A 15,013-nucleotide genomic window follows, 5' to 3' on the forward strand; every position below is an offset into this window, starting at 1 on the left:
ACCCACTGACGGGTCGTAGTGGAGAAAAATCGAGAGAAAATACAGGGAGGAGCTTATAGGTGACGCAAGGAACGTATGGTTTGGTCTAAGCGCAAATGGCATTAATCCTTTTGGGGAGCAGAGCAGCAACCATAGCACATGGCCTGTGACTCTATATATGTATAACATTCCTCCTTGGTTGTGCATGAAGCGGAAGTTCATTATGATGCCAGTGCTCATCCAAGGCCCTAAGCAACCCGGCAATGACGTTCATGTGTACCTAAGGCCATTAGTTGAAGAACTCTTACAACAGTGGAATGGAACAGGTGTACGTGCGTGGGATGAGCACGAACAGGAAGAATTTGACCTAAAGGCATTGCTGTTCGTGACCATCAATGACTGGCCTGCTCTCAGTAACCTTTCAGGACAGACAATCAAGGGATACCGTGCATGCACGCACTGTTTGGATGATACCGACAGTATATATTTGAATAATTGTAAGAAGAATGTGTACCTGGGACATCGTCAATTTCTTCTGAATAGGCATCCTGTAAGAAAGAAAGGCAAGCATTTCAAAGGTGAGGTGGATCACTGGACGAAGCCTCGCCACCGTACTAGTGCTGATGTACATGATATGGTCAAGGATTTGAAGGTAGTCTTTGGAAAGGGTCCTGGCAAACAACCTGTTCCGAATGACGCTGACGGACGCGCACCCATGTGGAAGAAGAAATCTATATTTTGGGACCTGCCCTATTGGAAATACCTAGAGGTCCGCCGCGCAATCGACGTGATGCACGTGACGAAAAATCTTTGCGTGACCCTTCTTGGCTTCTTGGGTGTGTATGGGAAGACAAAAGATACACCAGAGGCACGGGAGGACACGCAACATATGCACGGAAAAGACGGCATACATCAGGGTCATGCTAGCTACGCTCTTACCAAAGAAGAGAAGGAAATCTTCTTTGAATGCCTGCTCAGTATTATGGTACCGTCTGGCTTCTCTTCGAATATAAAGGGAATAATAAATATGGTAGAGAAAAAGTTCCAGAATCTAAAGTCTCATGACTACCACGTGATTATGACGCAACTTCTTCCGGTTGCATTGAGGGGGCTTCTACCGGAAAACGATCGATTAGCCATTGTGAAGCTATGTGCATTCCTCAATGCAATCTCTGAGAAGGTAATCGATCCAGAAATCATACCAAGGTTAGAGAATGATTTGGTGCAATGTCTTGTCTGTTTTGAGTTGGTGTTCCCACCATCCTTCTTCAACATCATGACACACGTCCTAGTTCTCCTATGTGAAGAGATTAACGTTCTTGGTCCTATATTTCTACACAATATGTTCCCCTTGGAGAGGTTCACGGGAGTCTTAAAGAAATATGTTCATAACCGTGCTAGGCCAGAAGGAAGCATCTCCAAGGGCCATGAAAATGAGGAGGTCATTGAGTTTTTTATTGACTTTATTCCTGACCTTAAGCCGATTGGTGTTCCTGAATCGCGGCATCAGGACAGACTGGATGGAAAAGGCATGCTAGGAGGGGATCAAATAATATGTATGGACGGTCATTCTCTCACTCAAGCACACTACACAGTTCTACAGAATTCCGCCTTGGTGGCTCCTTACATGAACGAACACAAGAATTTTCTACGCTCCAAACACCCGGAGAAGTTTGTTGACTAGATTACACATGAACAAACGGGGACTTTCACCGACTGGTTGCAGACATGTGCCATGCATGACGCCACTATTGAAGATGACCTGTATTTCCTGTCCCAGTTACCATCTTCGGATATAATGACTTTCAAAGGGTATGAGATAAATGGGAATACATTTTACACGATCACCCAAGATAAGAAGAGCACCAACCAAAATAGTGGTGTCCGCTTTGATGCAACAACCTAGACGGGAAAGGAAACATATTATGGTTACATAGAGGACATATGGGAACTTGACTATGGACGTGGTTTGAAGGTGCCTTTGTTTCGGTGCAAATGGGTGAATATGACACGAGGCGCGGTAACAGAAGACCCACAGTACGGAATGACAACAGCGAATCTCAACAATCTTGCGTATGCAGACAAACCATTCATCCTAGCCAATGATGTGGCACAGATTTTCTATCTGAAGGACATGTCCACCAAGCCGATAAAAAGAAAAGATAAGGTAGCGAATGCATCATACGATGAGCCAAAGCGCCACACTGTTCTTTCTGGAAAAAGAAACATCGTGGGAGTGGATGACAAGACAGACATGTCAGAAGATTATGAAAAGTTTCATGAAATTGCTCCATTCACAATGAATATTGACCCGAGCTTCCAGTTAAATGATGAAGATTGTCCATGGTTACGGCGCAAAGGGACACACGCAAAGAAAAAGTTTCACACGGCCCAAAGATCCCACTCTGGGATGTGATCGGCTTCTCACTGTCATCACTTTCTTCTCTAGTGAGTATCCAGACTTATATATCTGGAAAGTCCTGCGTCGAACAAACCGGAGGGAATCTTTGCAATAGTTAGGGTACTTATGGGTTTTGGCATTTGAAACGCGAAGAAATTTTATGTGCAAACAAATTCTTTCATGCATTTACTAAATTTTTCAGCTAAATGACCCTGAAACTGAAAAACACTTCAAATGAACCTCTGTAAAGATTGAAAGTTGGCATGGTATCATAATTTTACACACATAGCATGTGCAAAAAAGTATAGAGGGTTATGGCAAAAACTGTATGCACTTCGTGTATAAAATGGACAATCTCTTTCGAAGTATCAGGGTTTCAAACGAAAAATCATCTGTTACAAAGGCATTTCATTTTTTAAATAACCTAAGTATTACCAGATTGAATATAATGATAAAACACACTAATATTAAACATAAGAAAAAAGAATCACTGAAAAATCTATTTTTAAGGTTAAGTTATTCACAAACTAGTGATTCACACAAATTTCAAATAACTCAAATATATTCAAATTTGAAAATACCGGCACTAACAGAAAGTTTGTAATTTTTTGTACCTAAAGCAAAAATATTCACAAAGAAACTCTAAATATAGCAAAAAACATCTCAAAAATAAATAAAAGAAAATAAATAAAGCATAAAAGAAAAAGATGAAGAAAAAAACTAAATAAAAAAGCGCGCCTACTGGGCCACAGCAGCCTGCATACGACTAGAAACCCAACCACGAGTTGGGCCAGGATGCAGGCCCGCTAGTCCAGTAGGCCCTACAGGGAATCGCAGCAGAGGTAGGCCCAGAAGGCCTACTTTAGGGAGGAGCTCGAGACAGCAGTGGCGGCAGGGCTTATAAGCAGGTGCAAGCGCCCCTCGGCTAGCGAGGTGGGACTAAACTTCTGCGCCCCTCGCCTGGCAGCGCACCACCTTTACTACCGGGTGGTCGCGCCAACCGGTACTAAAGGGGGTCTCTTTAGTACCGGTTGGAGCGACCACCCGGTACTAAAGGGGTGCCGTTCCCGCCACTTGGCCTGGCCAAATTTGACCTTTAGTACCGGTTGGTGGCTACAACCGGTACTAAAGGTCCCTCCTATATAAACAACACTTGGAAAAATTTCATTATCCCTCTGTTTCTTCCTCTGTTTCCTCAATCGATCGACGCCGTCGCCGCCCCCGTCCCGCACCATCCCCGTCGCCGCCCCCGTCGTGCGTCGTTGCCATTGCCGCCCCTGTCCCCGTCGCTGCCCTAGTCTCCATCGCCGCCCCCGGCCTGTCCCTGTCGCGCCGTCCCCGCGTCGCCTCCCCCGTCACGCTTCGGCACGTCGCCGCCCCCGACCGTCGCCTCGCCATCGCCGCCGCCCCGCTGTGAGCTCTCCCCCATCTACCCCGTCTCCCTCGCCCCCGGCCACCATGGGCGCCGCCCCTCCCCGAGCCCATACACACACAAGCATGAAGAACACACACACACATTTCCTTAAGTTAATTAGTAGATATGTATTTTTGTATGTTTAGTTAGTTTAGATGTTTTAGATTATTATTTTTTCACTAGTATATATGTATGAATGCATGTTAGATGGATAAAATTAGTGTTTAATTAGTATGGAATTTTTTATATAATTTTGTTTTTCTATTTTTTAATGGATGTATAGAAGTTGCTTTTTCTGTTTTTAGTGTTAGATGCTTAATTAGTATGAAATGACATATAGAATTTTGACATGTGCAATGATAGCATTCACTACAAGAAATATGTCAACTAGTGACCTTCTGTCAGTGACCCTGGAAGAATTGGTCATAGATCTATGACCATTTGAGACCAATTGGTCAAAAGCTGTTCGGGGGGCTCCAAACACTAAACTATAACGACCATTTTGGTCAGAAAGGTCGTAATTTCCTTACACGAAATGGTCATAAAGCAGATAGCACTGGCCCGCTGCCTTATTTCTAGATGATCACGACCAATATAGATGGTCATAACCTTGTAAATTGTGGTGGGTTGCTATGACTAGGCGCCACCTCATCAGTTTTGCCTATGTGTCAAGTCCATGTGGCAATTTTTGCCCCAGGTTGTGAAGCAACCTATATTTTTGTCAATCCCAAAATTCCCAAAAAAATCTGATAAATTCTTTGGGTCATAGCTTCGTCAAATATGTAAAAAATCTTCCTTGCCTAGTTAAAAAATAATTCAACAATATTCATTTTCCTATTCTGTTCAGAACAACACTTTGTGAAGGAAGTACCACTTTGGCATGTCCAAATAGTATCCATTTTCTACGGTGCTTTCCTATGCCCAAATAAACATCCTCCACCAAATGCCACCTCAATCCATTCATTATTTTGAGCACAGCTTCAACATTCGTATTTATGTCCAGTGTGGTACTTTGCAAAGCAAGTACCACCTAGGCTCCTCCTTTTGAGCTGAAAATTTGTGAAGACGGTCTTCTTAGTAACTGATCATCCTCAGCCAAAACTCACGGCCATTAGCCATGTATATTTCTCGTACTGCTAATCAAACACTTGGCTGCTAATTCATGTTTGAGCATCGATCGGTCTCCTCGTGAGAATCTTATGTTGTAATTTTCTTCCTAGCACCTACTTGGGGAGTGCCCAACCCACTAGACATGCCTAGGCTGCCTAGAACACATGGCAACGCCACGGTCACGCGGTGACCACGCGGCGGACATGCGAGTTTACGCGCTCTAGAGTTGGGGGCCTCGGCCACCGCCCAAACCTCGACGTATCGCCACCAAACCATGTATTTATGATTAAATAGGTACTTATGTAACTAGAAATGATTATTGGAAAAAATAAATAGCAAACTATGAGGCAGCTACAGTTCAAATTTGACCCGCTTCCAACTAAATCGGCAGAAATTTGTCTTTTTCACGAGAGGTGGATCAAAACTTTTTACACCCAATCATTTTGTCAATTGTGCATTAAATATGTCCTAGTATTTTAGAAAATTGATTCGGTCCAATTTTGCAACATTTTTTTGGGAGGTCCTTCACAAAAAAAACCTCCTTTTGGGCACTCGAAAAATGGAAAATGGTTTTTTCGTCCAAAGAAAATGAAAACTTCCTTAGGCAACATTGTTTGCCATTCCAATATGCACCCTTGTGCACAATATGAGATCATTTGAACAAACTATGCCATGAATGTGGCCATAAGATTGATCATTTCGCTTGAAAGCCATTGACCTCCACACGTGATAGCTCGTTTTTGAGAACTCTTTTTAAAAATAATTGCCGTATTACAAGTTTATTATTTTTCCTGGGAACTTGGCCACATATAATGACACAATGCGAAGGTTTCCCAATTTTTTGATTTTTTTGAATTTTTTATGCCCGTTTCAAAATGCGGTCAAAACGGCGGGAATGACCGTTCCTAGATAGTGGCTGAATCTTGGAATTTTTTTGGTGTTTCTATGATTAAGTAGATACTTATGTACCTAGAAATGATTTTTGGAAAAAAATAAAGAACAAACTACAAGGCAGCTACTGTTCAAATTTAACCCGCTTCCAGCTGAATCGTCGAAAATTTGTCTTTTTCACGAGAGGTGGATCAAATTTTTTTACACCCACCATTTGGTCAATTGTGAATTAAATACTTCCTAGTATTTTAGAAAAATGGTTTGGTCCAATTTTGCAACAATTATTTGGTAGGTCCTTCACAAAAAAACCTCCTTTTGGGCACTCGAAAAATGGAAAATGGTTTCTTTTCCAAAGAAAATGAAAACTTCCTTAGGCAATATAGTTTGCCATTCCAATATGCACCCTTGTGCACTATATGAGATCATTTGAACAAACTATGCCATGAATGTGGCCATAAGATTGATCATTTGGCTTGAAAGCCATTAATCTCCACACGTGATAGCTCGTTTCTGAGAACACTTTTTTTAAATAATTGCTGTATTACAAGTTTATTATTTTTCCTGGGAACTTGGCCACATATAATGACACAATGCGAAGGTTTCCCAATTTTTTGATTGTTTTTGAATTTTTTATGCCCGTTTCAAAATGCGGTCAAAACGGCGGGAATGACCGTTCCTAGCTAGTGGTTGAATGTTGGAATTTTTTTGGTGTTTCTATGATTAAGTAGATACTTATGTACCTAGAAATGATTTTTGGAAAAAAATAAAGAACAAACTACAAGGCAGCTACTGTTCAAATTTGACCCGCTTCCAACTGAATCGTCAAAAATTTCTCTTTTTTGACGAGAGGTGGATCAAAACTTTTTACACCCAACCATTTGGTCAATTGTGCATTAAATATGTCCTAGTATTTTAGAAAAATTATTTGGTCCAATTTTGCAACAATTATTTGGTAGGTCCTTCACAAAAAACCCTCCTTTTGGGCACTCGAAAAATGGAAAATGGTTTTTTCGTCCAAAGAAAAATAAAACTTCCTTAGGCAATATTGTTTGCCATTCCAATATGCACCTTTGTGCACAATATGAGATCATTTGAACAAACTATTCCATGAATATGGCCATAAGATTGATCATTTGGCTTGAAAGCCATTGATCTCCACACGTGATAGCTCGTTTCTGAGAACACTTTTTTTAAATAATTGCTGTATTACAAGTTTATTATTTTTCCTAGGAACTTGGCCACATATAATGACACAATGCGAAGGGTTCCCAATTTTTTGCTTGTTTTTGAATTTTTTATGCCTGTTTCAAAATGCGGTCAAAACGGCGGGAATGACCGTTCCTAGCTAGTGGTTGAATGTTGGAATTTTTTTGGTGTTTATATTATTAAGTAGATACTTATGTACCTAGAAATGATTTTTGGAAAAAATAAAGAGCAAACTATGAGTCAGCTACAGTTCAAATTTGACCCGCTTCCAACTGAATCGGTGGAAATTTGTCTTTTTTGACGAGAGGTGGATCAAAAATTTTTACACCCAACCATTTGGTCAATTGTGCATTAAATATTTCCTAGTATTTTAGAAAAATGATTTGGTCCAATTTTGCAACAATTATTTAGTAGGTCCTTCACAAAAAAACCTCCTTTTGGGCACTCGAAAAATGGAAAATGGTTTTTTCGTCCAAAGAAAATGAAAACTTCCTTAGGCAATATTGTTTGCCATTCCAATATGCACCCTTGTGCTCAATATGAGATCATTTGAACAAACTATTCCATGAATGTGGCCATAAGATTGATCATTTGGCTTGAAAGCCATTGATCTCCACACGTGATAGCTCGTTTCTGAGAACACTTTTTTTTAAATAATTGCTGTATTACAAGTTTATTATTTTTCCTGGGAACTTGGCCACATATAATGACACAATGCGAAGGTTTCCCAATTTTTTGATTGTTTTTGAATTTTTATGCCCGTTTCAAAATGCGGTCAAAACGGCGGGAATGACCGTTCCTAGCTAGTGGTTGAATGTTGGAATTTTTTTTGGTGTTTCTATGATTAAGTAGATACTTATGTACCTAGAAATGATTTTTGGAAAAAATAAAGAGCAAACTATGAGTCAGCTACAGTTCAAATTTGACCCGCTTCCAACTGAATCGGTGGAAATTTCTCTTTTTTGACGAGAGGTGGATCAAAACTTTTTACACCCAACCATTTGGTCAATTGTGCATTAAATATGTCCTAGTATTTTAGAAAAATTATTTGGTCCAATTTTGCAACAATTATTTGGTAGGTCCTTCACAAAAAAACCTCCTTTTGGGCACTCGAAAATTGGAAAATGGTTTTTTCGTCCAAAGAAAATGAAAACTTCCTTAGGCAATATTGTTTGCCAATCCAATATGCACCGTTGTGCACAATATGAGATCATTTGAACAAACTATTCCATGAATGTGGCCATAAGATTGATCATTTGGCTTGAAAGCCATTGATCTCCACACATGATACTCGTTTCTGAGAACACTTTTTTAAAATAATTGCCGTATTACAAGTTTATTATTTTTCCTGGGAACTTGGCCACATATAATGACACAATGCGAAGGTTTCCCAATTTTTTGATTTTTTTTGAATTTTTTATGCCCGTTTCAAAATGTGGTCAAAATGATGGGAATGACCGTTCCTAGCTAGTGGTTGAATCTTGGAATTTTTTTGGTGTTTCTCTGATTAAATAGATACTTATGTACCTAGAAATGATTTTTGGAAAAAAAATAAAGAGCAAACTACGAGGTAGCTATAGTTCAAATTTGACCCGCTTCCTGCTGAATCGGCGGGAATTTGTCTTTTTCACGAGAGGTGGATCAAAACCTTTTACACCCAACCATTTGGTCAATTGTGCATCAAATATGTCCTAGTATTTTAGAAAATTGATTTAGTACGATTTTGCAACAAATATTTGGTAGGTCCTTCACAAAAAAGCCTCTTTTCGGGCACTCGAAAAATGAAAAATGAATTTTCCGTGCAAAGAAAATGAAAACTTCCTTAGGTAACATTGTTTGCCAGATGCACCATTGTGCATAATATGAGATCATTTCTTTGAATTTTTCATGTGAAAAAGTTGAAGAAAAACAAAAGAATGCCGAGGTAGATGCTTTTTTGAAACATAATTTGTCTTTTTGATGAGAGGTGGATCGAAAGCATTTTACATCTGAAGATTTGGTCAACTGTACATAAAATGCAGTCTTGTAGTTTTGGAAAATGGAGTGGTGCTATAAACATTTTTGGCACTCCGAAAATAGAAAATGACCCCCCCCCTAAAAACTCATTTCTCATAACAATTTTTAAAAGATAATTGTCTTATTCCAATTACAAGTTTGTTAGTTTTCCTAAAAACTATGTCACATTTGGTGACACAATGAGAATGTTTCTTTCTGAATTTCTCATATCATAAAATTGTTTATATGATTCAACACGTTTTTTTGAAAAAAATATATGGTTTAACACCTTATTTTTAGTCAATTACGACCAATTTAGAAGGTCATAACGTGTACTGGTTTATGATTGGTCCATGGACATGTCACGCGGATCGTGCTCAAACACCGTCGGATGCTCTCAGATCGGACGTCAGCCCTTTCTCCCTCACCCCTCCCCCTATTTGTCTCAAAAAAAGGAAAAGAAAAAAGAAAACTCCCTCACCCTCTCACCCCACGAACCCTAGTGCTCCAGATCCACCTCACGCGCTCCCTCTCCCACATCGCCGCCGCCACCCTGCCGACTCAGATCCGACATCGCCGCCCGTGTACCACCACCCGCTCCTCCTCTCCTCCCGGAGGACGTCCGCCGCTCTTCCTCCGCCCGTCCCGGAGGCCTCAGTCGGCGCCCTCCGCCGCATGGCCGCCGCGCTCGTCCCGCCCTCGGCGCCGCACCTCCACCGCCATGTCTGTTGGCTCCTCGCCGATGCCTCTGCCCCTTCCTCGTCCAGCGCGCCGCTCGGGAACAAGCACTAGAAGGACCTGGTGGTCGCCGTCCGGGACGGCATGCTCATCCTGCGGCCCGAGACGGAGGCCGTCGTGGACATGGTTGCCACCACCGACTACGAGCGGGGGTCCTGTTCCTCTCCCTTGTCGTCCTCGGCGGTGGCATCGCGGCTTGGCGCCATCGTCGTGCCCTGCGTCGACGTCTCGATCAGCTTCATGGATCGACGTCTTCACGGTACGCACGAACACATGTGTGAAATCCACAGTCAACAGTTTGGTGTACGCGCTGACTACTGAGTCATGAGCCATGCGTGTGGTTGTGCTTGTGCAGAGGTTGGTCGAGTAGGGCTGGAGTTCATGCCGTTCTTGCTATCCCTGTCCGTGTTCCTCTTTGGCACCTCCTGGTTCATCTACGCCCTGCTCGGCCTCGACCCCTTCATCTTCGACCTCATCCTGGTGAGATTTCCATCCAACCCTCCCCGTCCCCATGTTGCTCTTTCTAGTTAGTACTCATCCGAGAGAGTTACAGTACCAACCGTTAGAATCCTCTTTCTATTATTCAGTAGGTCTCCCGCTGTCGACTTGTTGCGCATAAACATCACCGTTGATTTGCTTGATATTCTGGTACATGATCATCATATATTGAAATCTGGGACTTGTTTGAGAGTTCAGACTCCCTATTTCGGGGCAGCAACAAGGAAATTTCAGGCCTGTTTGTAGTGATTCACAAGGATTTGCAACAACTCTTATTTTTGTGTACTTAATACGGAGGTTGCAACAACTCTTCTACAACACTAGAGTTTTGTTTCCCTGTACTTTTGTAACATATTTAGTCCTGACTGAAATTTTGTCATGATTAGGTTGAAAATATTGGAGCTGAATTGGTCAGGTTGAAAATACTGGAGCTAAAGAGGTTGATTATTGGGTAGTTAGTCCAGTTTTATTTAGATTAAATGTCGGGTGGTAGGTGCGACATATGCCAACGGGTGGCTTATCATTGTGGGAGCCAATAAGACGTCGCCGGTGCCTAGAAACGGGATGAGGCGAAGACATGCATGCCGGCAAATCTTACCCAGCTTCAGGGCTCTCCGTGGAGATAACACCCCTACTGCTGCTCTACGGGGTCTCCGCATGATCACTAGGTGAACAAGTAGCTACAAGAGGCTCCTTGAGCTGTTTTGGTGAGAGGAAGAAGAAGGGCACGGCTAGCTCTCCTCTTCCCTCTATGTCATGTCTAAAACTCTGAGAGATCAACCCTTTGCATGGGTGCCCTGGGGGGGTTTATATAGGCCTACCCCCCAGGGGTACAATGGTAATCCGGCTGGGCGCGGGTCCTAGCCGTTAGTGTCTACGCTCGCCGGCTTCTCCGCCGGCCGCTGGGGCCCGCCGACAGGTGGGTCCTGCCGGCTGCCGGTTTCCTGGTCGACAGGCTGGCCCGCCGCTGGGGGCCTTGTCGGGGGCTGGTTACTGTTGCCTCAATCCTGATGACGAGGGCTTTGTCGAGGTAAGCATGGCTACAATGCCGCCGCTTTGGCGGCGATCACTGTAGCCTTACCCCATCTTGTCTCCTTAATGAGGTGCCTCCTTCGCGGGAGGGAGCAAGCCGGCTACGGGGAGCCGGCCATATCTCAGGCCGACTAGAGGCGGCCTGGCTGCCTTCGGGTATCTCTCTGACTGGAGGGGCCCGCCGTCCGCGGGCCATGCTAACAACCTGCCGCGCGTGACATCATGGTCAACATGGTAACAGTGCCGCGCCGGACGGGTGATGGTCGCCCCGTACGGCGCACTGTGGCCATGCGCGCTCCGGGATTCGGGGGTGAGAGGCTTCACTGTAGCCACGCCCTGTCTCATCGCCGTTATGTGGGTGCAAAGTGTGAGGGTGCGGTCTTGGCCGCATGCTGGGGGGCCAGCTTCTTGGAGTCGGCCTTCTCGTGGCCGGCTTCGTGGTGTCGGCCCTCTGGTGGCCGGCTCCTTGGGAGTCGGCCCTCTTGTGGCCTTCTTCCTGTAGGTTTTTAGGGCCGGGCCGACTCCCGGTAGCCGGCCTGAGAGACAGCCGGCCGAGGGAAGGCGGCCCCGCGTCTTGGATGTTTGAGGGCTTGATTGGCCCATAATTTTTCAGAAGTGCTGGGGGGAGCCGACTAGGCTACCCGTGGTCATTTACTCCGACAGTAGTCACCGAAGCTTGTTGAGCTTCGAGGCTGAAGAGAGACGAGAAGCTCGATCAGCTTCCTGCCCTGAAGAGCTGGCAGCTAGGAGCCGACTTTGAGTAGATGCGTTGTCTTTGGAAGGTCTGGCAGCTTGAAGGCGGGAACCAGATGGCACGCGAGCCAAATCATGCGCTGACCGCCTGCCACTTGCGCGCCACATGGCAACCGTCAGCAGGGAAGGCCTGCCAGCCCACGCGCGCGACGGGACGTCACCGCAGGCCGGGGCCCGCCACTCCTAGGCCTCGGCCCATGTGCAGATCTTCTGCGGCCTGAACGGACCGCTCACCTTCCCGCAGCGGTTTCAGCACGCCTTTAGGGCGCGATAATCACGGGACGTGGGGGAGTGGCGTAGTTAATCCCACGTCCCCCCATGCCTCGCCTCCTCGGCTCCGCCGCACAAGCCTATAAGTAGGGGGAGGAGGGGGAGCGGCAGACGCTCGCACGCTCGCCCTCGCTCCACCCTTCCTTCTTCTTCCTTCTCCTTTCCTCCGCTGCCGCAGCGCCTCGCCTTCGTGCTGTCTCGCCGTCGACCTTCTTGGCTCGCTGTAGCTCCGCCGCGGCTGGTTTGCGCATCCTTCGTCGCTTCCTCGTCCCCATGGCGCTATCGAGTTCTTGGGATGGTTCCAACGTCCATGAGGACCACATCGACTGGCTCCGCAGGACGCGGCGGCTGCCGGGCACAAGTTACGTGCAGGCTCGCCTCGCACCGGAGACGGAGGTCTCACCGGCGCCGGAGGAAGACGAGCGGGTAATCTTCCGCTCGCACTGCCTACGCGGCCTTGGCCTGCCGGCGAGCGGGTTCTTCCGCTCCTTCCTCGAATTCTACCATCTCCAGTCGCATCACCTCACCCCCAACACGGTGATGCTGCTGTCGGCCTTCGTCACCCTGTGCGAGGGTTCTCTTGGCGTCCTCCCCACCCTCGAGCTCTGGGGGGATTTTTTTCAGTGCAAGCTCGGCACTGTCACTGCGGGCGTACCCGCCCCCTGTGGCGCCTTCATCGCCATGTGGAGGTCGAGCGACAACAACCCGTTTCCGCCCATTCCGCTGATCCAGTCGGTGAAGCTCTGGTAGCAGTCCTACTTTTACGTGAAGAACGTCGCCTCGCAAGGCGACTTTGTCAATCAGCCGGCTTACGTAGCCGGCCCGCCGGCTGGGAGGCAGCCTTCATGGTCCTTCCGAGACAGGCCGCTGTCTCCGGCTGGGGCTGCTGCCGTCACCCAGCTTCGGGTGATGGTCCAGTCGGAAGGCCTGGTCGGGGCCGACCTGGTGGCCGCCTTCGTGGAGCGCCGGGTGCTCCCGCTCCAAGGCCGGCCGCATATGATCTGCCAGATGAGCGGCCGCTTCGACCCAAGCCGGCTGAGCACCAAGGAGATGCCTCATGATGAGGTATCTTACATGGTGAACTACATCTCCAACTGCAAGCTCACCGAGGACTGGCAGTACGACAAGGGGCCGTATTCTCGAGCCGATCCCCCGCCTTCGATAAGTTTCCCCTCACTTCTTCACTTGTTGCCGGGCTCACAATGGCCGACTCCTGACCGGCCAGCTTATTTTTTGGCAGAGCCCCCTTCTTCGACCAGCAGCCGGAGCCACAGGGCCAGAGCACCAATTTACGCCTGACCGCGTGGCGGACGACGTGGATGATCCGGACTTGGGGGCGGCCGCCATGGGCGACGCCATCATAGGAGGAGGCGGTGAGGCAGGAGGCGCCGAGCTCGGAGCCGGCTTCGGGGACTGGCCGGATGACGACAATGCCGAAGTTGTTCCGCGTCGTTAGCTGGCGTCCGATCGCCAAGGGGCGGGCCCATCCGCGGCGCCGCTGCCCGAGGCGGCACGCAGAAACGCCGGGGCGCGCCGACTCTCTTTGGAAGCCGGCCGAAGAAGCCCATGGGTTCCACGGCGGCCACCAAGCGGGACGAGGTGGCCGTGAAGGCGGCCTGCTTCCGCAAGGTGGTGAAGCAGCCGAAGGCGGTTTCGGTGTGAGTATCGAATTTCCACACTTTTCTTTCTTCTCTTTGGTTGAGGCTCTTCTGAGCCTTTTCTTGATTGGTCAATCAGGGCGCTGCTTTCCCTCGAGCGGGTTCCTGCCGCCTCCATAGTCGGACCGCCGGGAGGGTCTTCGAGCTCCCGCCGCGTGGATCCCCGCGCCAACCTCATGGAGGCAACGGAGCGGAACGCGCGGGAGGCGCGGGAGGAGCGGGAAGCGGAGGAGCGGAGGGCCGCCCAGGAGGCGAAGGAGAAGTCGGCCGAGGCGCAAGCCGATGCGACGGCCAAGGCTCAGGCGGAGGCCGCGACTGCGGAAAGGGAGGCGGAGGCCCTGCGTAACCAGCCTCCGCAGCTCATCATCCCCCTCCGCACCGTGGCCCCCAATGTCCCAGTGCCTCAATCGGAGGAAGCCGGCCGTGACTGGCTGGCGATGGAGAGGGAGGAGGGCGACGTGATCAGTCTGGAGGGAGAGGTGGTGCCGTCGGCGCCGATTGGAGCGGGCCAAGGTGGCCGATCTATCATGCCGCCCGAGCAGCCGGCTGGAGGCAAGCCGGCCGTGGGGGCGGATCTCGTGGTTCAGTCGCCGCCTCGTCGGCGCGCAGGGGAGGCGACCTCAGCGCCGGAGCCGCAGAAGGCTGTGGGAGCCAGCTCGACGGCTCAGGATCTGGAGGCGGCCAGCGCCAGCACGTCTGAGTGGACATCCAGCGGTGGGATGGATGAGCTGAACGTGGCGGCTCTGGAAGTCCGGAGTCGGCTTCAGGCCCAGGACGCCTTGTTGAAGCGTATACTCAAGAGTTCCTCACGACACGGGCGGTCATCCGGGTGAGTCCTCCAGCCTTGGTCGATTGCTTTCTTGATTTCTTCCGTGGGGGCGCGTCGGTGGACCCACTGGATGTAGTCCCCGAGTTCCGAGTCGGCTGCTGAGTAGGCGGCTTGGAACTTCTAGTAGGCTTCGATTGCTATCTTGTTCTTATTCGCACCTCCGTCCTGTTTCTAGGAATATATAATCTCCGCATTGCTGCCTTCAACTCCCAGGCCCAGGAGCTGAACCAGAAGACCGC

At 47.8% G+C, this 15,013-nt stretch overlaps 1 pseudogene; it reads left to right on the forward strand.

Annotated features, from left to right (window-relative positions):
• The first annotated feature begins 5,103 nt into the window (after positions 1–5,103).
• LOC123039531 (uncharacterized) lies at positions 5,104–10,687 on the forward strand (annotated as a pseudogene).
• Positions 10,688–15,013: the final 4,326 nt, after the last annotated feature.

This window comes from Triticum aestivum, chromosome 2B (assembly GCF_018294505.1).
Source record: "Triticum aestivum cultivar Chinese Spring chromosome 2B, IWGSC CS RefSeq v2.1, whole genome shotgun sequence".
Taxonomy (NCBI): Eukaryota; Viridiplantae; Streptophyta; class Magnoliopsida; order Poales; family Poaceae; genus Triticum; species Triticum aestivum.